Here is a 27,482-nt window from a genome sequence, read left to right on the forward strand (position 1 = left end):
AATTTTGTTTTAATAATAGCTGAGGCTCAACACCAAACCAGCCTCTTCCAGTGCCAATGAGGGATCACTTGAGGAAAGACATGATTGGAACCATTCCCGTTAGGGGAGGGAAAAAATAGAAAGAAAATATCATGACGTTTGAGTCCATATGTGAATTTCTGGACTTAAAGCTACAGCACAGAATATCTGAAATATGTGCATTAGAGGTGGTCCAAACCAATATCAGTATTCGCATTGGCATGTTTTAATGCCAAACAGAAAGTATGAGGTGTAAGGGATGGAACATTACTTTACAAATATATTCACAGTCATTTATTGACAGGATACTGAACTTCATGCAATTTTTATTTCATGTTCAAAAATACATGTTTATTCAGTTTAACCCGTGCCTGCTTTTAATGGAGTATGACCACCAGTTGTTGGCTGTAGCCTTGTCAGAAAGCTGTTTGATAGTCCCAATTAAATCACAAAAGAAGATGAAAGCATAATTTTCTCGCAGATTGTTATGAAAGAACAAGATAGCACAATGTTAGCAAGCAAATATGTCTTCTTTATCATGAACTGCACTTTTGGTGGCCAATACTTTGTCTAGGTATTGGTCTTGGACAAGAAAAACATGTAACTGGCACCCTCTAAATGACTGTATTAACACACAAACACAACAATGACTTGTCTTATATCCAATGTATTTGCTATTTAACTCTTCACAAATTGGAGAGGATGATAATGATATTGCATCGATTTTTGTATCTGATTTAATTTTGCCCGTGTGTAATTTCTGATGAGAAATCCTGTAAATTAATTACAATGGATTTATAGAGTATAACTTGTCCAGGGTTGACTGTTCATTAACTTACTGTATATGGGGGCACTCATGCTACAGATTGAATATGCACTAACAAAGTGAAATATCACTTCTAAAGGCAAACTTTGGCACTGGCAACATCTCGCAGCCTAATTTATTTTATGCAAACGAGCCATATCTTTATTGATCTCAGAAAGAAATTATCATAGATTTGCGAGGCAGTCACTGCAGGCTCCTCATTTTAGAGACATGTTCAGAAAAACAAGGCCTTTGGAATGGGGTCAAAGTTTCAAGCATCGACACCACACTCTAACTCTAAAAGTAATTTGAAATGAGTTGGATTTTAATTTATCCATTACAGGAGGCCACAGTTACTAATTAAAGTAATGTTCCATAACTTAAAGAGGACTTTTTAGATTAGCATTAGTGTATTGTGTATTCTAAGCTAACTCTAAAAGTAAACATTGGTTACGAATGGACACTCAAGGAACGGGACCTTTATAGTGTCTTGAATAGAATGTTTTAGTCTTCCACTCATAGACATTGTGAAAACCCAGCCATTGTAAAAGTACATTCTAAACAGATGAAGTGAATCGAGGTAAGAGTTATTATCCCTTACTGATTTTTTCTTTGTTCAAAGCTACCAAACAGAAGACAGAGACAGAAGAGAAGTCAAAAGCTTTGAACTTGTAGGTTTTATGCCAGACTTCCCATTAGTATTTTGGACATTGATTTTCTACCGTAGGTATGATCTTAATGAGTTTTTCTCTATGAAACGTCTTTGCCGCATTGCTTTGCAGCAGCATCCTTAGCAGGAATAAATATCCATCTTCCTCTGCCTCCCATGTCCCTGAAAGGCTGCTTGAAAGCTGCAGCAAACACTTGAAGCCACTACACCACGCTAAGCTCTCTCCCGTTAACCAGCGAGGCCCCTGGCCATGCAATTATGTTACAGTCGAGGTTAGCAGTTCACAAAGTCATTAAATGCTTTTCTAATTATTATTGATTGAAGGGCCAAAGGATCAATGCAAATCAGTAGCGTTGGAGAGGCCAAGACATGAGTGAGGTATGGCTCTTGAAACCATCCAAGAGAAAACTGACAGTGGGGAACTTGTGTGGCACCAATTTCATTCAAGAGTTTATCGCATGTTATCATCTCCAAAGAAATGCAACATAATTTGAATTTATCTATCCAAATGAAAAAATACGTTGGATGAATTGAGTTTGCAATCACTATTTTCTTCTGCTAAATCAGAGTTTTAAAACAATGTTGATATAATATGCTGCATAAGACCAAACAGAGCGTTTTCTTCTGTATGCAACATTAACAGTCAACGTACAAACTAGGGACGCAACATTACTCCATTTTCAGTCATTGTTTTTGGTAAGGCTCTCAAGGACCTGGCCATTGAAGTGTGTGTGTGTGTGTGTGTGTGTGTGTGTGTGTGTGTGTGTGTGTGTAAGAGAGAATTTCGACTAAGTTATGTCCATGACTGCCTCACTGATAAGTTACATAACTTAACATTTCTGAGCGGTCACCACAGCCCATAAAGCATTGCCACCTACAAAAGCCTGAGTTCTCAACCGACCCCACCAAACAGCCCTCACGACTGAATCGTGTCGACAGATGGGCAGTGAGACCAAGGACATCACCAGGGTTATCAATAGGGCACCATCCTTCACCAGGAGTTTCATAAAGTTCGACCTAAAATCTGAAGTGCTAGCACAAGATGTCTTTGTGTCTCCATTTTTACATTCCACTCCATTTCAGCGGTGACGTAATCCCTTGAAGATTTTTTTTTCTTTTTTTCTTTCTTTCAGATAGTCTCAATCTGCCAATCAATCTTTGGCATTGTTTGTGCCGCATAACAAACAAGAGAATGTGTATAGGCTCTTCCTTTCATGGCCCATCACTCTGTGAGCTGCTTTTGCTCCGGTTTTGTCAGTATGGCAGCTTGCAGATACCAGCCCCGAACACTTTCATTTACCCTTTTAGAATCACATACAATTACAGTTACTGGAGCATATCTATCTATCAGGACCTGTCACAAAGAGTCAATGAAATCTCATTAATCGGACGCATCGGAGGTGAAACTGATTTCAGACTCAAAACAAAAAGTGGGCGTGTGTGAATATGCAGAGGTATATTTCTTCATCTGTCATTTTCTTGTCCTGCACGCCTTCTATGCATTTCTGTTTATGTTTGTGTTCCCGAATGCTTGATGAAAAGCTAAACAGCTTATTAAACCATCAGGATAAGATCGTCTTTTGTCTTGTTTAAATGCTAATTCATGTGGGCATGTGATCTCTCTTTGTCTTGAGGTTCTTTGATTCCGCCTGTCTGTCTCTTTTCCCGCCATCTCGCACAAACAGTGATTAAGTCTCTATCTCTTTTTCTCCCTCTCCCACACAGTGCTCATTTGCTCCAACATCAGAGCTATTGAAGACTTTTCCAGCATTCATGACTAGCGTTGACTTCTCTCATATTCTCACGAGAAAGAGGAGAGACAATAACTCTCAGAGAAAGATGAATGAACGGCAATAACTCGTGGCGAATTTATGGTGGGTTTTTTTCTTTTTTTCACCCCCCCCCTGCGTCAAAGTGCCCTCGCATCCACAAATAAGGCGTCTTTGCTCACATCTCATATGTAACAGATGATGCCTCGGCGATAAACAGTTCAGTATGAATGCTACATGTGGCTGCAGGCTGCCATCAAGATCACAGACAAAGCCACATTATCATAAGAAGCTTATATTGTTGTCAGAGGTTTTTCTGCTTTGTTTTGGTGTCATTGTTCTGAAGTGCTCGCTGATGTCGCGAGTTTTTGTATTCCACCAGTGAGAGCGGCTGTCAGTCAAGAAGTGGATAGTGTTTTTAAAGTTTGTGTTGTCTTCCACGTAGGGTTTGTCCTCCAACGGGGGATTTTTCGGATTTAACCTCCTGTCCCCGTCGAATGGAGAATTAGCATAAGTTAACATAGTCGCAGAGCCATCCTTTTTCTCGCCAGTCTTTTGTTCTGTCAGATCAGCACACGGAGGGGAGTCACTGGACTGAATGGCGCACTCCAGAACATGGCCAAGTTTTGGTAAGACTCAGGACTTTGCACTTCTTGACGACATTATGCTGGAGTGAAGCTAGGGTATTTGAAGATATAAGAAGGCCCAGGTTAAATAGAGGACATGAGGCACAGAGGCATTCTCTTCCAATGTCTAATGTCGGTTTAGGATTTCACTCCAGATCAATATGGCCACGACGGCTGCTGGAGTTCACTTGGTTGAATCCTATGATGCAGAGATTGTCTCTAATGTTTATAGTTTGCAGCTCTTTTCACACATGCACTCCTGAAAATGTGCTTGAAATATTCCACCTTCAAACATGTCCCTCAACGCAGGAGATGTTCCCTTTTGAATGGAGGGTCGGGGGGTCTTAGGAGGCAAGACATGCCATGGGACAGTGAGAAATCCAAGATGCTGGACTAATTAAAAGAGCCAGACGTGATTTTCTCTTTTTAGCACTTCTACTTATTGGACATGTTAGTTACTTACTTTATTGTCCCCGCGGGGAAATTCATTTTCACAGCTGTACAGGCAGGGAGACACCATACTCACACGTATAACACACATTTCTGAAAAAAGTACAAATATCTATTTCCGTTCATGATTACATATTGTTTAGAGTGTTGATGCCTGTGGGGATTAGACTGTTTTTAAATCGTACTCTTTTGTATCTGACGGATCTGTATCGTCGACCAGAGGGTAACAGGGAGAAGCAATGGTGCAGTGGGTGGGTGTGGTCCTGTGTTATTGCCTGTGCGATGCGTGTAATGGCCTTCGTGTTATTGGACATGTTTACAGTATCACAAACGGAGCCAGAGTGACAGACACGATTTCCTGTGGAGTTTTTTTTTTTCTTTGGGGCTGGCATGAAAAATTCCAGACGACGTTGAGGATTAGAAATTCTGCCGCTGGCCTTCATGCATGCAGTCCATGGTGATAATGTTGGGAAACCACAGGGGATTCGTGCATGAGTGAAAAGTCTACATGTTTGAAAACACCAAGTCAGCAGGAGTGGACTTTACAAATGGTTTCACTGATTGCACTTCATAACTGCCTTTGTAAAGCCTTGAAAACCACTCTCACCAAATGGTACCAAAATTAGCTTTTTCTAATGGAGAGACTACTGGAGAAAACTCTACCTTCTAGAAAAATGATGGTATCTTCTGTGTTAGATCCCAAACAGAAGCTTGAGCTTAATGCAAGATTAGACATTGTTATTGAAGGAAACCAATCAAAGGCCCATTATGTCATACATCAATTTTCCGTTTGTGCTGCATTGACCTTTCTGATGCCAACAGCTAGACCCACTACATTAGGGTTGAGCTGCTTGGGCCCTAGATATGATGCACAAACACTATGGCTCCCTAAGATAGACCTACATATTATATCTATAGCTAGAAATCCTTTAACATCAAATAACGTCATCGGACGATATTTGTATTTTTTCCCTATCGATATCGGCCCCAAAAATTTAATATCAGTTGAACCTTACTTAATAATGCAATAAGTTTTCATAACAGAAGGATTTTTTACTATTTCAATTCAGGTTTCCAGAGAATTGATGGAGTTTGCATCATATTTTATGACCTGCTGCTCACTGAATAGAATCAAATTGCACCTTTCAAGTCCTAAAAAGGGAATATCTACCCGACATTCATTTGCATTTTAATGTAAGTGACATTAGAGTAGTTGGATTAAATTGAAAAGTAATATATTTGCATTACCCTATGATCTGACTATTGTCATGGAGGGAAGGTAGCAGAACTCATATTTCTGTTGAGGTTAAGAAAAAATAATTGCAGATTATTGCTTCAGCTCTCAATTTCGAGTATTGTTTTTATTTGAAACCTTTCAGTTTCACACCTCCCAGTCCATAATGCGACATCAAAGCTTTGGCTTTTGCCAGGGTTAACTTGGGTGCACTTGTCCTCTGGGATATTTCTATCAAATGGGAGTGTGGCGTCAGTAACAATGAAACGTAGCGTCCCCATAGGATGGCTGTGCAGCAAAGCAGCAATACTTTATCCATGACTCTGATAGAGGCTTTCCTATGAGATGGCAGTGGCTCCTTTTTTTTTTTTTTCTTCTGTTGCACCACTTAGTCCATTTCATTTTGTCTGGCTGGTGTTTCGTCCCGGTCCCAGAAGCACATGAACACAGATAGTGGGTCCTAATCCACTTGCCATTGCCAGTGATTGATTGTTTGCACAGCTGTGACACCAAGCCGCTCGGTCTTACTACAAGGCCTGAAGGACGCTCGGCGTGGGACAAGATATTATGTCAGATCACAGCAATTTATAACCATGCTTCAAATCTTTCTTTAGCGAATGCTATTGGAATTTTATTTGAAGTTAATTCCTTGATCTTCAAAAGCGATTTCAGGGTTCAGAGTAATTACTGTCATACATAACGAGAGAAGTTTTTCAAAAATTTCCAAACGATTTCAAAGAAGTGTGAAATATGTCATCTGTTTGTGCGAAGTGATATTGCAATAATGGAAGGTTTGTGCTGCCAGTTTCTTGTGAATGTCTTTCTGAACGCATTTGATGATGTGACAAGCAGAATTAAGCTCACAAGACTCGCTGAAAAAGCACACAAGAATGCAAAGCGCCCCTGTGATCATTCCTGCTTGAACAGCTTCTGCTTACATTTACCAATTTACCTCATGAATATGGAAGGGTTCAGCAGTACCCCTCTCTTGTTTTTATTCCTGGCCTTCTCCTGACCCAGAATGCATCCTGCTGATGCTCTGGGAACCTGAACAAGAGGTCATATCGTACGGATGCTGACACACACAAACACTCCCCTGTGGGGCAAATCGCACAACATTGATTCTGCGATGTGAACTGGGGTTTTACCACCCTCTTTTTTGAGTTGTGAAAAGATGAATGCAATTTGGAGGGTCTTTGGAATTCAAATGAAGTAATAATTATAAATCGCGGCAAACTCAAAGGTTTTATTTTCTTCTTTAATTTAAAAATATTCATATAAATATGCAAAAAGAAAATGCAGAAAAACAAATTGAAATGATGCCCAAAGGCTCTTCAAACTGAAAATCCTCCTGTTTTTTCACACATTAAGAATTTTAAAATAGGCTAGACAGTTTTGGACATTATATAGTCTGAATTAACATGTCATGAAGGGAAAAGTCTTGACTCAGACTTGTCTCGGTCCTGGAACACTCTAGATTTGAGCACGTCTTGGTCTTGGTTATTTCTTGACACTACTGCTTACATTAAATATACATTAAATACACATTTCGTGTAAAAGTTGCTATGAGTCAATCTTTAAAAAAATAAAAATGTTCATGTAAGCTGACAACGTCCCCCAACTCTGAACTAGATAATTAACTCCCCCGTTTTGCAATTACATTCAAACTTTTATCTGTGATATTCCATAATGAATGAGTACAGAAGATATAAATTAATCCATTGAATGACTGCAGGGTGCAAATGATTGCCATTTGAATGCATTCATGGGAGTAGACTATAATCATGCAGGGCCAAATCTGTTATTACCTGAATATTTCAGCTCTAACTGTCCTTGGACAATAATTGTGTGCGATTATTTTAAAAGTGTTTGTTATTTTTTCATCTACAATGCTGCTCAAAACATGTAGTTAAAAATGTCTAATACCTTTGAAAAACGTCAAATCTACCAAAACTTGTTAGGATGTCAAATCAGTTTGTTTTTACTTGAAGTTTAAATATAGATGTCATCATCAGAAAATGTTTAAATGTCTGCTAAAAATGTGTTGAACCCGACCAGCTCTTATTTGGTATTCAAGTCTTGAACAGTGATTTGTTGCTATTTTTTGAGCGTTGCCATCCATCAAACCTCTAAAGCATATTTAAATATGTTTCATTGCCTGTTTGTGGGCGTCTTCGCTTGGCAACTTCAGTTATTCTTCTATTTGGTGCATAAGTACAAGACCTCAAGACGAAATGACAGTTCTTTCGATAATGATCCATCCATAACACATCCATCTGATCTATTTTTCTGTGCTGTCTAATGCCTGTATGTTATCTGCAGACTGTAGATCACAGAACTAATGGAAAACTTAAAAAAACATCCTTTGAATAATTTTCACATAAATTGTTTTTTTCTCTTTGAATGAGACAGGCAGTGTCGTGTTAACTACTGCTCCGAGTAACCTCACACATGATACTAGAGCCTACCGATTTATCGGCCGATCGATATTATCGGCATATCCAGTGACTGTCCTTATCGGCTAATTTTATCGCAGAGATACAGCAATATTACAAAATGTATTTAACGATCAAAAAGTGTTTCTATTGAAGGTCTTCTTAGATCTAGTTGTGTATTAAACTGTTTGGTTACTACTGTTGTGAGCCCCTGTACACTGTTTGGCAAAAAAAAGGTTTAGGTTTAGATTCATATTGTTTTTCATGTTTCTAATTCGGGTTCGGGTTAAGTTCCATTGATTTGATACAGATGCCCGTTTTTCATTCATTGCACCATTGAAAATACTTGCACAAGGGCACATTAATGACAACACTCATAGCTTTAAAAAATGCATCTCACTTGATAAAAACTGAAACCTGCAACTATTTAATCAAGCTCCAAAAGGCAGAAGTCATTGTACGAATGAAATACAGTGATTTGGCGTCCATTCTATAATATTGACAATTGAAACAATTGTCTTTAATAGCAGTGTGACATCAATATCTACAAATGAGCTCATTGTCAGTCTCTCCATTTTGTGTCATTCTAGCCACACTGTTGTCGTTGATCCATTTGTGAGACCAAGCAAAGCAAATCAATAGTTTTTCGCAAGATAACAAAGGATGTTGTACATCTCTCTGTACAACATATCAACTCTGCTGAGTCTCTCAAGACGATTTTAATCAACAGATGATCGTCTTTCATGATACTGAAGGGATGATGGAATGTTTTTGTAGGTTTCATCATATTATCTCGTATGTGTCCGATGTTTCAGGGGGAAAATATTTCAGCTTTTACAAAGAACCCTTGTTCCTGTGAGTGTGTTTTATAGAGATGTGAGAAATTGGGACAGCTTGAGTGAATAAATGTCACTTGTTCCTGGAAGGTCACCTGTTTGAATTCACAGATCTTCCAGGGCACCTGTGGGCAGAGAAACTGAGTGAGCACCACCCTCCAGAGAGAAAGAAAGGGAGACAGGAAGACAGAGAGAGAGATGGATGGATATAAACGACCTCTGCCTCTGGAACTAAATGTCCCCGTACATCTAAAAGCCTATTAGAAGTCCCGGCCTCTTTTTCTCTCAGCTGCTTATTCACCTCATCCTCATGGCTGTGTCTTTAAGAAAATGAGTGAAGGGAAGAGGAGATAGCCACGTCTTTATCCTTGGGGAAATAAGATAAACATTTATGGAAGGGGTGTATTCTCATTTGCCTCAATGCTAGATGACAGGTTTCTCAAGCGAGATAAAGACTTGGCTCCTGTCCATTACTGGAGACAATATATAGATCTGTGATTCCAGATTAGATGGAGCCATATGGGAATATAAAGCCTTTGGGTATTGGAAGGTCTAGAGGGTCCAATTTGTATCGTCTAATTTCAAATGTCCAAAGTTTTATCAATAAGTATTGACAGTAGAACTTGCGATGTGTTGAGTTTTAATTTGAACCCTTACTACAAGAAAGGAAGCGTGAGGGTTTGAGGGGGCCCTGCTGTGACTTTGTTGGAATTGGAAGAATCTAGGCATGGCATTACTGCGGTTGGGGATTAAATAGACGGAAGTTAGAGTCTGAATAAGACCCTACCCTGACCTCATTGGACGATTTGAAGTATTTGAATTTGGCTGTATTTTAGTTTTTGATTGGGCTGGAGTTGAAGTAGTCATGCTTAGAGTTTTAAAGAGACCCTAGCCAGACATCATTGGAAAAATGATAGTAAATGGGACTTACTTTCTTTTTGGTCTGGGTCTTTATTTTCCCAGATTTCCACATGACCACAATAACTATAAATGTGGTATACTATGAAATTTATAAACCATGCTGCATGCTCACCGCTGAATGAACTCTATCCCATCAGGACATTTCAGACACTTTTTCTCAAGCTTATTGGAGGGGCACAGAGGCCCCAAGCTCTGCACATCAATTACATGTTTACAATGTTTCCGCTTTATAATTCTACCACAGTTCCCAGTTCAGTAATCCGTCGGGCCGTGTTCTTAAGTGCACTTGTCATGCTGTGTCATCCAGCATGCTGTCAGCGCCTGATGCACATGTTCATCAAAAATGCAGACAAGGCACTTTGATCACAAACCGGGGGGGAGCACAGGTGTTCACTACCTTGACAATGTCACTGCCTTGGTCCCATCTGGTTTTACTGTAACATCCATATGCATGGTGTTTTCAAGCCTGCCTGCCATCGTGCTACACTTCACCCCTTCATGCCCCCCCCTCCTCCTTCCTCTTGTCACAAAGATAGGCTCCACTGAGGCTTGCTTCCTACTCAAGAGCACCTTTACATACCCTTGCAGCGTCTTCCACAGCTCCATGATAATACTCTTTGTTCCTACAAGGAGTGTGTGTGGAATATCATCAAAAGTTTGGGAGAAATGTGGAAGCTCGGTAGAGAAGTTTTGAGCCGAGGGTAGCACTTGTTATAGGACTCAAAGTACGAAGAAATCAAGTCATCAGGTCAGTTCACTTAATTAAATTTGTGTAACTGCACACATACTTTGGCAACATCTCGGTACCAAACCTTTGACAATGTATTTGTGTCAGATAGGCAGTGTGCGGAAGTTTGCCCGCAATGTTTTGGAATGAAAAATAAATTGTCACATATTGGGTGCCAATGACTTCCATTCCATGTTTACAAGGATGGCACAAAAGTTTAAAATATATTGAAAGAGCAGGCTTTAGCTTCACTTGACAGTATCAATGACACATTCTTAACGTTCTTTTAAATCACAATCTAAACACTGCTGTGATAGTAGATTAAAAATAAACTACTGATGCTAGTACTGGCTGGTCGTAAAGAACTCTAGTAGGAAAAAAAATAATTATTTTCGGATGTGCGGGAAGGAACCATCTTCCTTTTTTTCCTTTGCTACACAAGCGGATGATTCATTGAACTAAGTGTCAATCTTTCTGGTACTTTCCATTGTTTTTTGTCAAGAAAAGAGTCAATCAATTTTATTAGCCTTTAATTGGGTGCTTTTGATGAGTTACTTTTCTGATTTCAAATCTTGTCATCGGTACCTTTAGGTGCTGACTTAATTTGAACCCCAAGCAACCAGTCATAAAAATAGACTTTTAAGGCTGTAATATCATACAGCTCAGTTGTAATTTGTGCGTTTGAACCTACTGCTCCACAGCACTGTGACAGACTGTAGCGTTGATGTCATCCAGAGACAAAACCCCGGAGCTGCTCCACAGACAGTGAATAATGAAACAACTGCTACAACTCTGACGGCAGACATTGTGATTTCACTGGTGCACGGGCACGTATTCTGATACACAGCTGGAAGCCTGACATTCATATAAAAGCCATTGTAGGAGCAGCCATAGTGGGTCAATAATTCACTCACAATGTGCCATCACTGTAAAGTGTCCCCCGATGACATCATTGGCTGGGGTTTTAATGTTTTGACTTCCAGCATAGGGGGACATCTGTTAGTTTGGGGGCATTAACACTCGAGTGACAGTCCTCAAAGTACCTCTTGAGTGTTTATACCCTCTATATGCATCAGTTTCAAGACATGCCTTCTGATTAGCAGAGAGCTGATCTTGAATTAATTGAAGCTGTGAAATGTGTCTATGTAATATGGTAAACATGATGTTTATTCATGCTAAAAAATAAATTAAAAAAATACTATACACCGTAGCACAGCATCATAGCAAATGCATTTTTATCCTTCACAACAGTGCTGATAGATAATAGAAAAAAGTGACATTCTTCATGTGATACATGTAAAAATACACAGGAAGTTACTCCAAATATTTTCTATCTGCTCAACAATGATTTATTCACATTTCAACTGAATCAATTTTAAGAAACATTTCCTTTTTTTTTTTTTTTTTTAATTGGTCGCAGAATCTTGCTATGTTGATGTCTATCAGCACTTATCTGTCAATCTCTGACTCCCAGACACTTCTGGTGCTGGGCTGGGGAATAGTGGCGCTAGGAGGGGAGGGCGGGGCTGAGGGGTGAGAGTCACATGGTAAACCTTTACACACTGTACACAAAAACATCACACCGGTTAACACCATCTCATACTATTGTGGTACTATATGAACAGCATGCTTCAAGCATGGTAAAATAGGTTAGAAAAGTCCAAACAAAGGCTATCTAGGTATTTTAAATATTTCTGAGGAATATATCCAATAGAATCTTATAATAGAAAAGGAAAGAGTTGTAACTTCTTTGGGGAAGAGGCTCCGACATAATTCATACTTTGGTGATGTATCAAAGTCAAACCAAAAAGGCCAAATGTCAGTCAATGTGATTGCCCTCGGTACAGGACCGAGCAGAACAGACACTGCCAAAGACAGCAAAACTCAGAAAAGATGCACATGCTCTACAGAAAGAAACAATAGCACAATAATTACATAAATAAAGCTTTCCGTGCCTTTATCTTGGCGGGGTGAGACATGTATAAGTTTTACATTAAAAACAGGATAAAAAGAAGATGGATTGTTATCACTCTGATCTTTATTCATGTTTGATGACAGGGCTAGGGTCAATATATCGATCTGAAATTAGACATGTTTCAAAAATAAAGTAAGCTTTTGTGAACAGAGTAACTTTTTATTTTTCCCATTAACCTTCACACTTGAATTTGGTTTTAGACCCCATGAGTTGTGGAGTTGTAATTAGAACACCTCGCTATTAATATGAAGCAGTTGGAGGCTGGTGGCTCATTATTCATTACCTCTTGTCTACACACTCGCACAGCTGCCCAAGCAGTGTGTCGCTGTCACGGCCGCCCCATCTGTTAGGTGCTGCTGGTGGTTAAAGTAAACCAATGAATGAATAAGAGCAGGAAAACGAGGAGAAACGGCTTTGGAGAGTGGAGTTGGGGTGAAACTGGAGTTTATTTTCAAGATGATTTTGAGAAACTGAAACAATGGGAGGGAAAAAATAAACCTTATTGGTCCACTAATGTGTCAGCTAGATGGTATTTCCCTCTGATAATCTGTGAACATGCTTAAAATGTAGTTATTTCACTGGAAGCATTCAGCATTTCATGGATTCTACTAGTGCTTTTTTTTATAGTGAGGTTGGGTTATGGAAGATGCAATCTTCGCTGAAAAATAGAAAGCAAGAAAAAGGACCGTTTTCTTGCATTAAAAAGATTCTATTTTTAGCCCTCTATCTCAATCTCCATTAATCAGTCTGAGTTTTGCTTTTGAGAAATTAATGAGCTTCCATCATTAGGTTTTGATTGAGTAATTCATTTCATTGAGCACATCTGACAGCTTTATGTCATGCACGGTAACATCTGAAATGATACGTTAATGCCTATAGAAAACCTATGGAGTAAATTGGAAAAAATGATAACGATGATGACTTTGGCACACATACAGAGGCAAGGCACATTCATAAAAACGCTTCATCATAAAATCCTCTGATAAATATGAAAACGATTTAGAAACTGTAAGTCAAAAACAGTTATGGTGATGCAGTTGTGATTATGAGTGATGTACTGTAACCAATGCAGACGTGAATTCCAAAAAGAATTCAAAAATTGTGGTTTTAAGATTCTTTCTTGTGGATGAATCCAAGGAAAAGAGAACCTAACGTCAATTAAATCTGGCTAAAGGTGTTTTTAAAATAAATATTACAAATTTACATTTCAGAGAAACTAGGGAGTTACTGAAAAATACCTGGCTCTTTGATTTTTTATCCAAAAACAAAATGAACATCAGTATTTTCAAATGCAAGTCCAAATTTTATGCCATTGCCCACGTCATTTAGATTACTGACAAACTTAATAGTTCTTGGTAACCTCAAAGGCAAAGGTAAAAAAGATATATATCCAGCAACACAGATTTCAAATTCACTACACTTTTTCACACCATGCTACACAGGCTGGGTAGAAAGTGACTCAATTCTACCCTCCTCTATCAAGATAAACAATGACACAGTGTGTTTTGGTGCACAGATATTTCCATTGCCGGTTATACTTCTGCCTCGATTGAATCCAAAAGTAGAAACTCACACCAGCCTACCACCTCGAGGGGTCAACCTAGCTTATGCAACACACTCATTACAGTTCTTACATCTTATATCGATGTCATTTGTAGCTGCTACTGTATGAGAAAAAAGCTAAGTACAACTGCTAACAAGCAAGATGAATATTGCATGGGCATCTGTTATACCTTCTTGTAGTCAAAGGTTATGTGGGAAAATGAGTTAAAACGGGAAAAGACAGGGAGAAAAATGACCGGCCTTGCCACTCTTGGTGGATAAGAAAACATAATGGTTTATATCTTGGGATTATGGAGCTCAACTCAGAGAAGCTGTTTAGTTTTTTTTTCTTCTTCTTCTTGCTCTTTCACGTCACATTCTTTCATTTTTAATTAATCTCCAGGTTTAAGCTTGGGAAGTCGTGCAAACCAATTAAATACAGTCGGTCCTCTGCCTCGAGTTGCTCATCAACTCAAAGCCTCAGATATACTCGGCCTGTGAAAAACCGGTGCGAGCATGCATTTGAATGTGTGTCTTTATGAATGTGTGTGCATGTAAGACTGCTTTAACCTCTCGGATCCTTTGACTGAAAGGAAAAAAAAAAGAAACAGACATGAAAATACATCTTGCTTGACATTCCTCATGCAACATGGAAGGCAAGATATAGGTTCCACAAGAGGCAAGGCCAGATATGATCAACCAGAGCAACGCCTCCAACTTTCCAATCCATCACACTACATCATTTCCAATGCTGTTGCCTGGTGGCCAACTTTTACTGCCGTGAACATCGCTGGATGATGCAGTATACTGAGAATTGGCGTTGATTTACTTAATGGCTCCTGGAGAGAATCGAAATCTTGACCTTTGTCAGTATGAAGAAAAACGACTTCAGGCATTTTAGACCTTACTTAGAAGTCAGGCTGCTACAATTCTTTATCGATGACAAAGTGCTTTCCAGATCTATCCATTTAATATCTATTACTTTACTGTTTGGACATCTCCTCTGTTACACAGGTTCTAGAGGCCTCTGGATGGAATTAAAATTTTACATAATGTCATTCTTAATCCTGGTTTTGGCTTGATAGTTAGCATGTAAAGTTGAATTTGATTAATCTTGCACATGTCCGATGTGTCATTGGGCAAGACACTTAACTTCACTTGATGCTGTATATATATTCTATTGCATACCACAGTCCTGGAAGACATATTTAGAATGCCAACTATTGCATATCACAGATTGCTAATAACTTATTTTTTTGGCTTTTCCAACACACAAAAGTTTATACAGTCCTCTATTTGAGTTCTGGAGTTTATACTCAATATGGAAAAGCATTCGTTGGTTTTGTAAAACAGAGTTTTTCTTGTTGTTCATGTCTTCAGAACCCTGAATAAAGGCGGCCTTTCCTTTGGCAGGCTCACTTAAGTAAAATAAATTAACAAATAAAAGAAACACGCAGAGCCTTATTAAAATGTAACTTGTGGTTAATCTTCACGCCCGGTACATCATCTTCTGCTGACCCATTTTTACGCTTCTGCGCTCCTGACACGGTTCATAACGATGCAAATTTCCTCTGAAAATTGATAACGTATCATTATGCATTTCAGGTAGCACAATAAAACATATTGTTATCATCATCTTCCAAATATAGAGTGCTATGATACAATCTCTGGTACTTGGATGACTTTAAACAAAGCTAATGGTGTTTAATGGGGAAGAGTGTAAGGGAGAGAACTGAGATATCTAATGTACCAGACTGAACATTTCTAAAAGGTGTTAAAACACAAGTGGATGTAAATAAAGCCAGTCTGTCATTATGGCAATACAAGAGGAGTGATACTGAACCATTCCTGTCTAAAACGTGGTCACACATTTGACATGAACTGTATTTGATGGCTGGTAGACAGCTTTCAACTGGCGCCCGGCCTTCCCCCCTCTTTTCTCCCATTGTCAGAAGATATCTCGTCTCTTTGTGACTCAGTGTTGGGAGCTGGCGGCTTCTGGTTGAGGGCTGTGATGGGATTTGGGGAATAACTGCTACTCTAGATTAAGGACGGAGATGAGGATGACTAGTGACTGACAAAACAGACTTCTGGGAGAGCTTAGTAACTATATAGTATCAAGGTCAAGCAGCGGTGTAGGCAAGACGTTATGCGGTAAGAGTAGTTGTGCGGAATGTAAAACGACCGGCTTATAATTGTGAAAAAAGGGAAGTGACGGAGGTTGTAATGTAGTGAATGGCGGGTTAAAGGCCTTGCCTCCAGGCCTTTTATCTGAGGTATGGTTCTCCTGCTTTTATTTGAATATGCTCTAAAAAGTACCTTACCTTGAGCTTCCCTGTTTTATTAGATCATTTATGGAAAATACTCCTTAAGTAATATTTGGCAAGCAGAGAGGGAAAATAATAAAGTTTGGAAAAAGCAAAGAAATTGCCATAATGTATTGCACCTGCAGAGCTCACACATATTCAGTGTGTAGGAGAATGCCTACTGTATCCCTCCAACGGTTTACATAACTGGAATGATGTGCTTCAGCTCCTCTCTGCTTATCACCATGAGCCACACTTTATGGCCAGGGCCACCTCAAAGAAAATTAAATGCAGCCTCATCCGTTTGATACCCCCCGAGCACATTTTGTGAGCTTCTATTGCCGCTGAGATATTGTTGAGCCGTTGTATTTGTCAAATACTACTCCCAAAGATCCAGCTAAATGCCATTTTTTTCCTCTCTATGGTTTCTATCTGCCACAACAACAATGGCTGACATTAGCTTTTGACTCCTGTCTGCGCCCCAGTTTGTTGTACGATATCCACCTGGGTGGTAAAAACAATGAACAATAAAGCAAGGATATTTTCAAATGTTTTCTTTCCAGCTCTATGTAAGTCTTGAATGCACCCCAAATCGGTTGGGTGGACAGCAGAAGAAGGAAGAAGGAGGCCTTTTGGGGCTTGGCTTGCCCAGTGGTGTTTGGCTGCAGCCTCAGTAGTTGCAGAAGCAAAAACCAGAGTGTGGGAGTTAGATGTTAGCGGAGGTTTTGTAGATGGACTTTCAGTTGGCCCCAAGACTGTTCTGGCAAACCATCAAACAACTCAGCAAGGGAAAGCAGGTATTAGCTCACAAAGTAGTGGAGCCTGACTGATTCATAACAGCCAATATTTGCTCATCCAGTAACTTTAATTTAATCTCAGAAATAAACCAAAGTAAATAGATTTATTTACCAGTCAAACAGCATCTCATTGGAGTTTTTTGTGTCTTACACTCAGTTCTCTTTCTGGCTATAACCAGCGCAGTATGGATTCTCCCCAAACTCAGTATCAGACCCAAAAAATCCCAATATGACCCAGACTGGGGAAAGCTAATTCAATTAGACAGAACATTGATCCATTGTCATCCTTGGGAGTTTTTAATGTGTGTATAGCCTTTGCACTAATGATGCCCGCCGAAGAACTGGTTGTTTTTTGAGGTGATTTTTTTTTTTTTTTGAAACTCTATTTATCCTGTGGGGTTAAGTTTCTTGTCCAAGGACACATCTGACATGTTGCTCGCAGGAGCTGGGGATCGAACCCTCGACCTTCCGGTTTGAGAGACAACAACTCTACCCACAATGAACTATTAAAGTAAAATAAATATACTTCTGCCTCGGTTGAATCCAAAAGTAGAAACTCACACCAGCCTCCCACCTCGAGGGGTCAACCCAGCTACTATTAAAGTAAAATAAAATGGATAAATTTGACTTCTTGGAAAAGGTGAAAAATTCAGAGATTATTTGCTTGCCTACTCATCAGAAATGATCCTACATCTGTTGAATTTTTGCCATCCACACTATGACCCAGGTCTTTGTTACGCCAGGCCACTGCATGAACAACTTATGTAATGCTTGCATATAAATAGAGGCTCTTGTGGGAGTTGAGCTTGGACACAATGAGACTTCCCTTTTCCCATTTTAGTAATTGAATTGTTCTTTTTTATGCTGGCAAGTGTTTGGGCTTCAACTCTACAGCAAACAATGATGGCTTTAGACAATTTGTCTCCATTTTACCCTCCAATGATGGGGCCTGGAATGACTTGGTTTGGTATTTGGAGGACATAAAGAAAATGCTGCACGAGCATGCAATCTAACTTGTGTTAGAACAATAGCCATTGAAGAAAGAAAGGAAAGGATTACAAGTAGATTGTTAAACGGAAAGGTGTTCTGAGCTTTTTGCAAAGACACAGTTAGAAGCATTCACATTGTTTACCCCTGGAAAATCTATCAAACAGTGCAACAACTGGGCCCATTGTCCCAGATGTTTAGAAGTACCAACGGCTTAGCCTGAAGCCAATTTCACAAATTTAAAATATGTTTGTTATGACTGTATTAGCCACAAAAGCTCTATATTAACTATACTGATTATTGGTCACCTTGACTCCAATAATGATTGTGCATATAGTAAAAAAAAAAAAAATATTGCCCAGATTAAGGTAACCACAAAAAGCTTTGTCCTAACCACATATTTTCCTAAATAAAAATTGTAGGTCCTACATAGAACGGCTATGTAATTAAATGTGCCTAATTTATTATTATTATTATTATTATTATTATTATTATTATTTGTGAGGTTGTATTTTTAAGGATGGGGGTGCAAATCCTTCATATTCTTTCCAGCATGTGCATCCCTTTTCATGGCACACCACAGACTTGTGGAACACAATTGAGACAGCGTGCCAATTCTCGATGCATCCAGTTCAAGAGCAAACCCTGAAGTGACTTGTTCTCACCTTCCTTTTTTTCTCCTGCAGATTTTCTTTGGAAATTATGATGCAACTGACTGCGACATTAAGGCAACTTCACATGCTTCATTTCAAGGTTTAAGCTAAAAGAAAAATGCTGCCAAGACCTGCCAGGGCACTGAGAGGTAAATTCATATTTGGTTTCTGCCTTTTTTTACATTATTACTTGATATTGATGAAGAATTTTGCACCAAACCTTGGCACCTGCTAAACGGCTCGGGGTATTATTGCAACAACTGTCATCAGGATTGCACAGTCATAGAAAAATGAAAGGAGTTCTCAGTGAAATCTATAAAAAAAACAAATTGGAATTGGATTGAAAGCCAATATTCTTGAACTTCAAAAAGAATCAAAATGCATTTGAGATAAACCCACCCACTGTATTTCAGGAGGGTAAGAGAAAACGTAAAGGTCTATTTTTTCTGATTGAAAATCTTAAAACTTAAGAAATAAAGAGGTTGAATCAAAAAATCTTCAACAATTAAAAATCTTAAAAATGGCTTTCTTTTTGTAGACATCCCTTGCATCTAAAAGAGTTGTGAAATCAGATTTCAAATGAATTGAAATTAATTCATAACATAGTTTCTGACTTCCCCTGAATGATGAGCACATTAATAAAGTACCAAAGCTCACAGTCATACTATCCTGAGAATATTTCTGCGACTACATAATAACAGTTGGAGAGATAAGTGGCAGGAAATGAACTTTAATGAGCTAAGGAGGGGGAGAGAAAATACTTTGCGAGCTATTAAAAGTGTGCAACAGGGAGAAGGGAAGTGATTTGGTGAGGAGAAGTTGATGTGAAGACCTTCTTGAAAAGGGAGTGACTCAGTGAACTGAAGTCTTGAGGGTCATTTTTCCTGCCGCTGGAAAGCCTGGAGAGAGACGAGACTGATTGGCTCGTTGGACGGTTCAGCACAGAGAGAGGTAGTGTTGAGTGTCTAGTAGTGGCGGTGGATGCACCACAGTTCTGGATTTGATACAATCAGACCTCAGCTGCCAGGAGTGGTACAAGCAGAGGTTTTTGAATTTGGAGAGAAAAAAGGGGATAAAATGCTTGAAATAGAAGTTCTGCAGAGACTTACAGATGAAGGAATTCCACTCTTGTATCCTAATTTCCAACAACCACCAATTCAACGAGCAAGTAGATCTAGTAATATCGGCACATATGTGCAATAGAATTAGCAGATACCAACTTTCACCAGATATGCCACTATTGGCCGATATTGACGGCAGGTCGATTATTCCGTCTAAACACTCAGACAGCACCATCACCTCTAAAAATTATGTTCTTATTAACTTATTTTAACCTCTGAATACATGTTATGGGAAGGGAAAAGGAAAAAGAAGGTTATTTTTATAGTGTACTGTTAAATAAATGGCCATCAGCGTCATAGGTTTATCTTTGATGCTTTGTGCTCGAGAAGACAGTGACGCAAAAGACCTGTAAAGGTCATGGACTTCAGGGAAAAAGAGCAGCTAAGTCTTGCTGAGAGTGAATACAAGGCAGTAGATAGACATCCATTTGTCTCTGAGGCATGTACAGATCAGCAACTCAACCCGAGTGTGACTGAGAAAAAGCTTTTTTGGGGGGGGGCCATTGCCGAAGTCAAGAGGCACGATCACAGGGGCCAAGGATTGAGTTTCTTGGTTCTACGGGCAAAAGGTCAGTTAAGACAACAGTGTTCCCCATCTACAATCCCAATTTGAAGGGTAATGAACCTAGTCTGAAGGCTGCATCACCAGATTGAAAGGTACAAAGGACTCCTACAAACTATAAAGAGTCTAAGGCCCATAAATCACACTGCTGCATGTACAAAGTAAGATTGAAGTGTCTGGAGTTCATTCTCGCGAAGGATACAAGTAGCACTGCAATTATTTTACACTCATTTCAAACTGAACCAGATACCCTCATTCCCGTTGGCTTCGCCTGGAGATAAACTTTCATGCATTCCAATGTTGATTGATAGGAAGTTTTCTAGAACAGGATACCTGCAGCGCAGATGACGGCATTCCCCGCCATCAAAGAGCCATCGTTTTCAAACGACCAAAGCAAGATGGCCTCTCACAGGGAATTTCTGGAAAGTCTACCTTTTCAGACAGTATTGCACGGCTGCAGGTCGAAGTAATTATACACTGTTAAGCGTGTCCCCGATGGCTTATGAGAACATGGGAGAGTGTGAGGCATGTGTGCTATTGAAGTATTATATTCCTCTGAGAAGCACTCCCTTTTTTTTTTTTTTTTAATAATTCATTATTTATTTTTTTGCATCCCAGAGTGGTTTGACTTCAAAGGGCTGCAGCATTCCTAGAGAATCCAGGTTTTCTATGTCTAATTAGGGATTCGAGAGGTGCCGCTTCAGGCAACCATGTTTTTCTTTTGGTAAACAATCGATATTTTCCCCTGCAAGGAAAAAAAGGTGCTTCAGAGGAAGAAAAGAAAGCAACATGATGGAACTCAGAAAGCTCATCTTCCGTAATCATCCAGCTGAAATTAGCTCGGCATTGTAAAACATTTTGCTTGACAAGTGCAAAGCCACTTGACGCTGCGATAAAAGCAATGATTAGCAGCACCTTATGATAATAAATGGATATGCTACATTCAGCCAGATGGAATGTTTGCCTTTAAAGTAATCAATCATGATCACACAATGTTGTACATCCACTGTTTGAAATAAATATTCTGCATCAAACAGAAGAACCGCCTCGGGCATCAATCACAGCCTCCATAAACAGAATAATAAAAAGATCTGAAAACACATATCGAGTACAAAGCGGTTGGACTGCTTTTGGGGATGCTTTTGCGATAAGCATCTTCAATCACGCCTTTGCTGTTGTTCTAGCGACAAGTCTTTAAATTGAACAATGATTTGCAGAAAACTGATCAAGAGGAAAAACAACTCTGTTAAAAATCATGCTCGATAATAACGTAGTTGGGGAGTTGCAGTAATCTACTGTTGAAAAGTGGCAGTTACTGTTATCATAGGACAATAGAGAGGTGTCATTTTATTTTGAAAACAGAAATGATATAGAAAAGAACTTATTCTAAAGATCTCTCCAGATAGTTTGTGTCTTCATTCTGTGTTTTAACATTTGTTTAGACAGTAGCAGAAGCCTCGAAGCCAGAACTGAAAATTGGTGCCATGTTCATTTCAGACAGTGTGTACAGGGACGCACCGATGCATCGGTTTAACATCAGTATGAGAGAAGGAATTCCAATACCGATATATCGGCTAACATCAAGATCTATCTTACATTATTAAAAGATACACAGTTATCAATCACTTGAGAAATAGATGAAAGATGAATGAAACTACATATATTGGCACATATCAGAGTCTATACCGATAGTCACGTGATGAGCTAATATCAGCCGATATTATCAAATTAATCAGTCAGGCTCTAGAAATGTATGTGAAATGTGGGCGATGAATGACCTTTTCTTTAACATTTCTAGAATCAATAAAAGTCCCAACACAAAGAGAACGGACCATTCTTGCGGACATACTTTTAGATTGTTGTCACCTTTGCTCTTGATCATTATAGACGATGAATTGATCACACTACTGGCCTTAAAAGTAAATGTAACCTCAATAGACACTTCAAAACATGAGTCATTTTTATCATAATCGCAAAACAAAAAAAACAGTCATCGGTGTTGAGTCACCTGTCGTTTTGTAAGGGATGAAAGTTGATACGGATAAATATGTTCCCCCAGAGCCAAAAAGGATAATATAGAAAGAAAAAGAGGGAAGGGGAGAGGGGAGAAGGGAGCACAGTTGTACAGTTGGGAGGTTGAATCATCAGGCTTTGTGGAATTTTCAGCTGCTGCAGAGAAAGAGGGGAGCGACACATTGTTAAGGAGATTAGAGGAATAGTCAGAGGAGAGAATCCCGTTTACTTTAATCCCATATGGGCTTTAAAAACGGAGAAGACGACACTGTTTGCGCATTTTGCAACCACGGCAACAGTCGGTTTGCTTTTGAAAATAAGTCGCCGCTAAATCTGCTCAAAACAGCAGAGAGGACATTGTTTTGATATTGCTTTGAGCCCGTTTCTATCCTGGTAAAAGAGCCTACACACTAGGCTGATGACTCATAACTTGAAGTGAGGTTGGCACAGTCATACTGTTTCAGCCTCTAACACAATCAGAAGAGTGCAGAGGCGCAAATTGGGTAAGTACTTTGATTGTAACAATCCCACCTATGAGACATCTCCAAGGAAGTACTTAATTTGTACACAAATAGATGCAAGGTGTCGTCGGAGGTTTGTTCCCTGCAAAGTCCCGAGAATGTAAAACAGCACTGTATGAACATACTGATATGGGATGATTTGGTGCTGAAACGCCCAAAGTCACGCTGTCAGACTATGTGCCATTTAGCACGCCTTCAGGCATAGAGGTGGGAGTAATCAGTGAAGTGATCCTGCCAGTGTTTGACTGTGAAGGGGAAACCTGAACACTCTGCACCCACCAGGGCAACGTGAGTCAGCACCTCTTTTCTGAGTCGGGGAGAGCCGCAGTGTTTCATGCTTCCAAAAAACTGTAAAGTTGCAGTGTGCGTCTGTTTTTCCGCTGTCAAAAGTGCCGAAAAGATGCCGATCAGTTTATGTGTTATTTGGGTTGAAGAGGTGTCAGACTGAAGGACGGTTAGCACAAAAACTCAATGTTTTTAAACGTACTTTCTTAAACCCAAAGAACGTTTTCACCAGTTTGAGCATGGTAACGCTGCTGGTGCACCCTCCTGCAGAGAACTGCAAACGTCTACACTGCATAGAGGCCTACAGCACTGCACCACACCAATGCAATTTAGGGACAACTTTACCAGAAAATGCAAAGGGCATTGCACACAGCCACATAAAATCAGTGCACAGCCACAACATGTATAATGGCAAATTCAGCACACTAATGAGAGAGCAGCGTACACAACTAGTGCACTGCACATAACATGTTATTAATACTAGACAGCCCTGAACTTCTGTCACTCCATCAGAATGTGAAGCGCACTGCACAGAGATGTATCATAACAGGCGTCCTACCTTCCTGAGTTTCAAAATCATAGTTGCAGTGGGATTTTCAGATTGATGGGGTTTCTCCCAGTCCACTGTCATCAGCAGGAGGGCCTCCAGCTTGCGCCGCGACGTCCTCCGTGTGACGCGTCGATTGGTCAACTGCAAGATGGAGAAACTCATTTGCGTCATGTACATGACATACAACGGTTTCCACTCTCTTCCATTTGTGCTGTCCTTCTCCATCCTCTCTCTGGACCAACAGGCTGCGTTCTTTGTGGTCACGCATGTTAAGGGGTTGATACATAATAAAGAGGCGGAAAACTACGTTTTTCACATTCTTTAAATACTCACCAGAGCTGCTGCTCTTCTCCTACCACGTAGTTCACCTGTCTCTGGCTACATTCATTCACTTGCTAATGCTTTTTATTGTTATTGTCGTTTACCGACAAACACCTGCTGTAAACGCCAAGTTTCTCCGGACGCTCGCGCTGGTAGCTGGTATTTGGCGTGTACTTTAGGGGGCTCATGGAAAAAATGGTTTTGTAGAGCTATCACAGGTGAGTTGGTCTGCATACAAAAATAACTCTCTGAATCAAAGTCATTAAAGAATATACAGTAGATTTATAGAATATAGATTTTTCGTATGGTACTGCTGCAATAATGACTCTTCCTGAGCAGGGGGGGGGGGGTCAAAGAGGGAGGGCCTTTGCCCCCCCCCAAAAAAAAAAATGATGGCAAAACACTTTTCAACCCCATAATCACTGCTGAAATTGGTTATCGTCCCACTGAGAGGTGGGGCTTTAGGTCAAACCAAACAACTTAAGAGAAACCTTTTGGATTTGGGAAAAAGCGCTGTGCCCATTGTCTAAGCGTTCAGCCTGAACACTTCTCATGAAGGCTGCGGTTGACATCACAGTGCTCTTCTCCAAATTTATGATATTCTCCGTATTTTTGCCAGCTATGTTCTGTCTTCTACCCAAATCCTCTCTGCCCTCCACTTGGGTAAAACAATCTTAAAGAACATAGGGTAAAAGGCAGCGATTTTCTTCATAGCGCTCAGACGCTTTGTAAAGGAGCTTCCCAAGCCAGTGCTTTTCTGCCAAGAAAAAAACGTTTGGTGGACATGTTGATCTAAGACCACATTTTCTTGACATATAACATTAAGCATAGCAGCCAAATATCTTTCATACATAATCTAAAAAAACCCTAGATCACGTCGACGACGCTGCGCAGCTCTTTTCATGTATACAAACGAGCATATATGGAGGTCTCACAGGGGGAGGAGAGAGAATATAACTGAGCATGCAACATATCGGCAAAGACAGTGAATGCAATGGCTGAGGAAAAAGTAATGCACGATTTTTCCTTTTTTTTTATTAAACAAAAGACAAAACAAAAACTTACTTAATTAATAAATCCAAAACGTTCCGAAAAGCAACTCGAGCAAAAACAAAGAAAATCTAAAAACACCACGAGGAGAGACACAGAGAGCAGGGAGAAGACACAACAGGCCACAACAACCAACATAAGACAATGAACCAACAGAGGACTGAGGGAAAACACAGAGACTAAATAGACATGGGGTAATCAGACGCAGGTGAGACTAACGAGCCAGGTGAGGAACATCAGGGTAATCACAAAGGCGGGAAACACAAGGAACAAAGAACACAAGACCAGAACACTGAGGACAAGTACAAAGTAAAACCTGACAATGAAAAGACATGAACTAAAACAAGATATTACAAAATAAAACAGGAAACACTTAAAACAAGACTAGGAAACATTAAACACCAAACTAAGAACCTGAAAACACAAGTAACAGGACACAAGCCTACAGACAACAGAAGAACACAAGGATACAGGGAAACACACTAAAGACTAAAGTAAACCACACTAGGAATCATAAATACACAGAACACGAGGGAAATAATGAAAACTAAAACAAGATTAAAGACAGAAACAAAACAAAACCATGACAACATATGTGAGAAAGTAGACTTGTTGAAGCAGAGGTATACTGACAAAACATATTTATTTGACTTGAGAGAGAAAGTGTAACGCTCTCAAAAGCTGTACTGTTTTTTTTCCATTACATACATTTTGAATACGCTGCAAGTCTACTTTTTTCCAAAGGAACAGTCTTTGTTCTTTTATTTCCCCATGTTATATTCATCTCATCAACCATCGCACCTAATCAGCGTGACATTATTTTCAGATGTCACTGTTAACACAATCAAGGCTGATTCAACATTCAATGTGTGGCTGATAAGGGACAAAGAATATGCGCAAGGGGGAAAAAAAGAAAAGAAAAAAGACAATATCCATTTTAATATAAGTCCTGCTTCTGACAGGTTAAGTAGCCAATCACATTCTTGTCTCAAAAATAAAGGCATAAAAACCCAAAAATAAAACATTTATTTTTTTACTTAAGGCTTTTTTGAGTGGCACTTGGGGTGGCCAATCAGGGGGCCCCTGGCCATCCTTCTGGACACACCCCTGCCTTAAATGACCATTTATGTCACATAGTTTGATTTTCCCATCTAAAATGATACAACAGACATTTGGAAGTGTTGTTTTATTCTCCTGACTGCTTGATGTAAACGATGTTTGAACCCTCAAAGGTAACTCAAGAAGGCACAACAGGAAACTGACAGAATGTGTATTCATTGCTGTTTTGACACCCTGGCTGAGCCGTATCACAACCGCTTTGTTATCATCCCACTGTTTCCCCTTTTTGCATCTCTGACTGAAAGACATTCTTCGGCAAGCCTCCGCGACCCGACGCACACTGACACGCCGGCTACCTCCACAAACCGGCGCAACATGATGAGCGAAGAACAAGGCCTCCTGTCAGTCGAAGCGCCAAGAGCGAGAGCGTCCGAGACCTCAGTCGAAAGAAGGAAAAAAGGCGCTGACAGGAGAGACGTTTTGTAATGTGAGTAGTGGGGTTAGCTCGGACGCGGGCGCCGCGAGTCAAACAGCGTTGCTGCCACGGCGCCAGCTAACAAACTGAAGTGCAAGGCAAGCTCTGGATCTGTCTGGGAAAGTGGAGTCAACTCCTGCCAGCTACTGTAAGCTTTAAAGAGGGCTGCAGTATGTGAGGAGTCTGTCTTTCTCTTTTTACTGTTGAAAAAAATCTGCTGAGGAAACAGGATCTTAAATGTCTATATGTGCCCTCGTGGAGAAATCTATCCCATTTACACAGACATATATCATCAAACGAAGCGAAAGCACAACATTACTACTCGACATGTAAGCCGGTATACTGCAAATACCAGCAAAGCTAAGCAGCTGCCCTGCCTTGTCTCGCCTTTTTGAAGGCTTCTCCTACTGAGCCATCAAACCCCCAAAAACATTTGAGCTCCTCTTATTCTGGCGCAGGCCTCCCGTCTGTCTCATCCTTCAAAGCGAATCCTCAAAAGCCAGGGCAACGGATTATCTTCCAATTTATCCTACAGAAAAGGAGGAGAAAAGGGAGGTAGAGGAGGAGGATGGTGGAAGGGTGAGAGAACAGAAAAGATGAAAACTAGGCTGTAAATTATTCGTTTGACTGTGGCCTGGTTGCTCTCTCCATCCTGGGCCGCTGCTACTGTCTTTTTTTTATTTATTTATTTTTTTAACTCCTTCCCTCGATCAAGCCGTCTTCGCTCTCTTCCGCTGTGACTCAACAAAGCCCTACTCAGCATCCTTGACGGGG

General features: G+C 39.9%; 2 long non-coding RNA genes across 3 annotated transcripts in view; one reads left to right on the forward strand and one right to left on the reverse strand.

Moving 5' to 3' along the window:
* Positions 1 to 25,386, reverse strand: part of LOC306818558 — a 107,398-nt gene extending 82,012 nt beyond the window's left edge. Inside the window, exons 1-2 of one of the 2 annotated variants that reach the window (XR_013778280.1) lie at positions 25,190 to 25,386; positions 23,813 to 23,944 (exon numbers count right to left, since the gene is read on the reverse strand). This is a non-coding gene — a long non-coding RNA (uncharacterized lncRNA). The remainder of the gene's footprint in view (positions 1 to 23,812; positions 23,945 to 25,189) is intronic. The other variant, XR_013778281.1, reaches the window with a different exon arrangement.
* Positions 25,165 to 25,537, forward strand: LOC306818559. Its single transcript, XR_013778282.1, has 2 exons — positions 25,165 to 25,209; positions 25,397 to 25,537. It is a non-coding gene; the product is annotated as an uncharacterized lncRNA (long non-coding RNA).
* The last annotated feature ends 1,945 nt before the right edge of the window (positions 25,538 to 27,482 follow it).

The sequence above is a fragment of the Symphodus melops genome, assembly GCF_947650265.1.
Source record: "Symphodus melops genome assembly, chromosome: 23".
Lineage (NCBI taxonomy): Eukaryota > Metazoa > Chordata > Actinopteri > Labriformes > Labridae > Symphodus > Symphodus melops.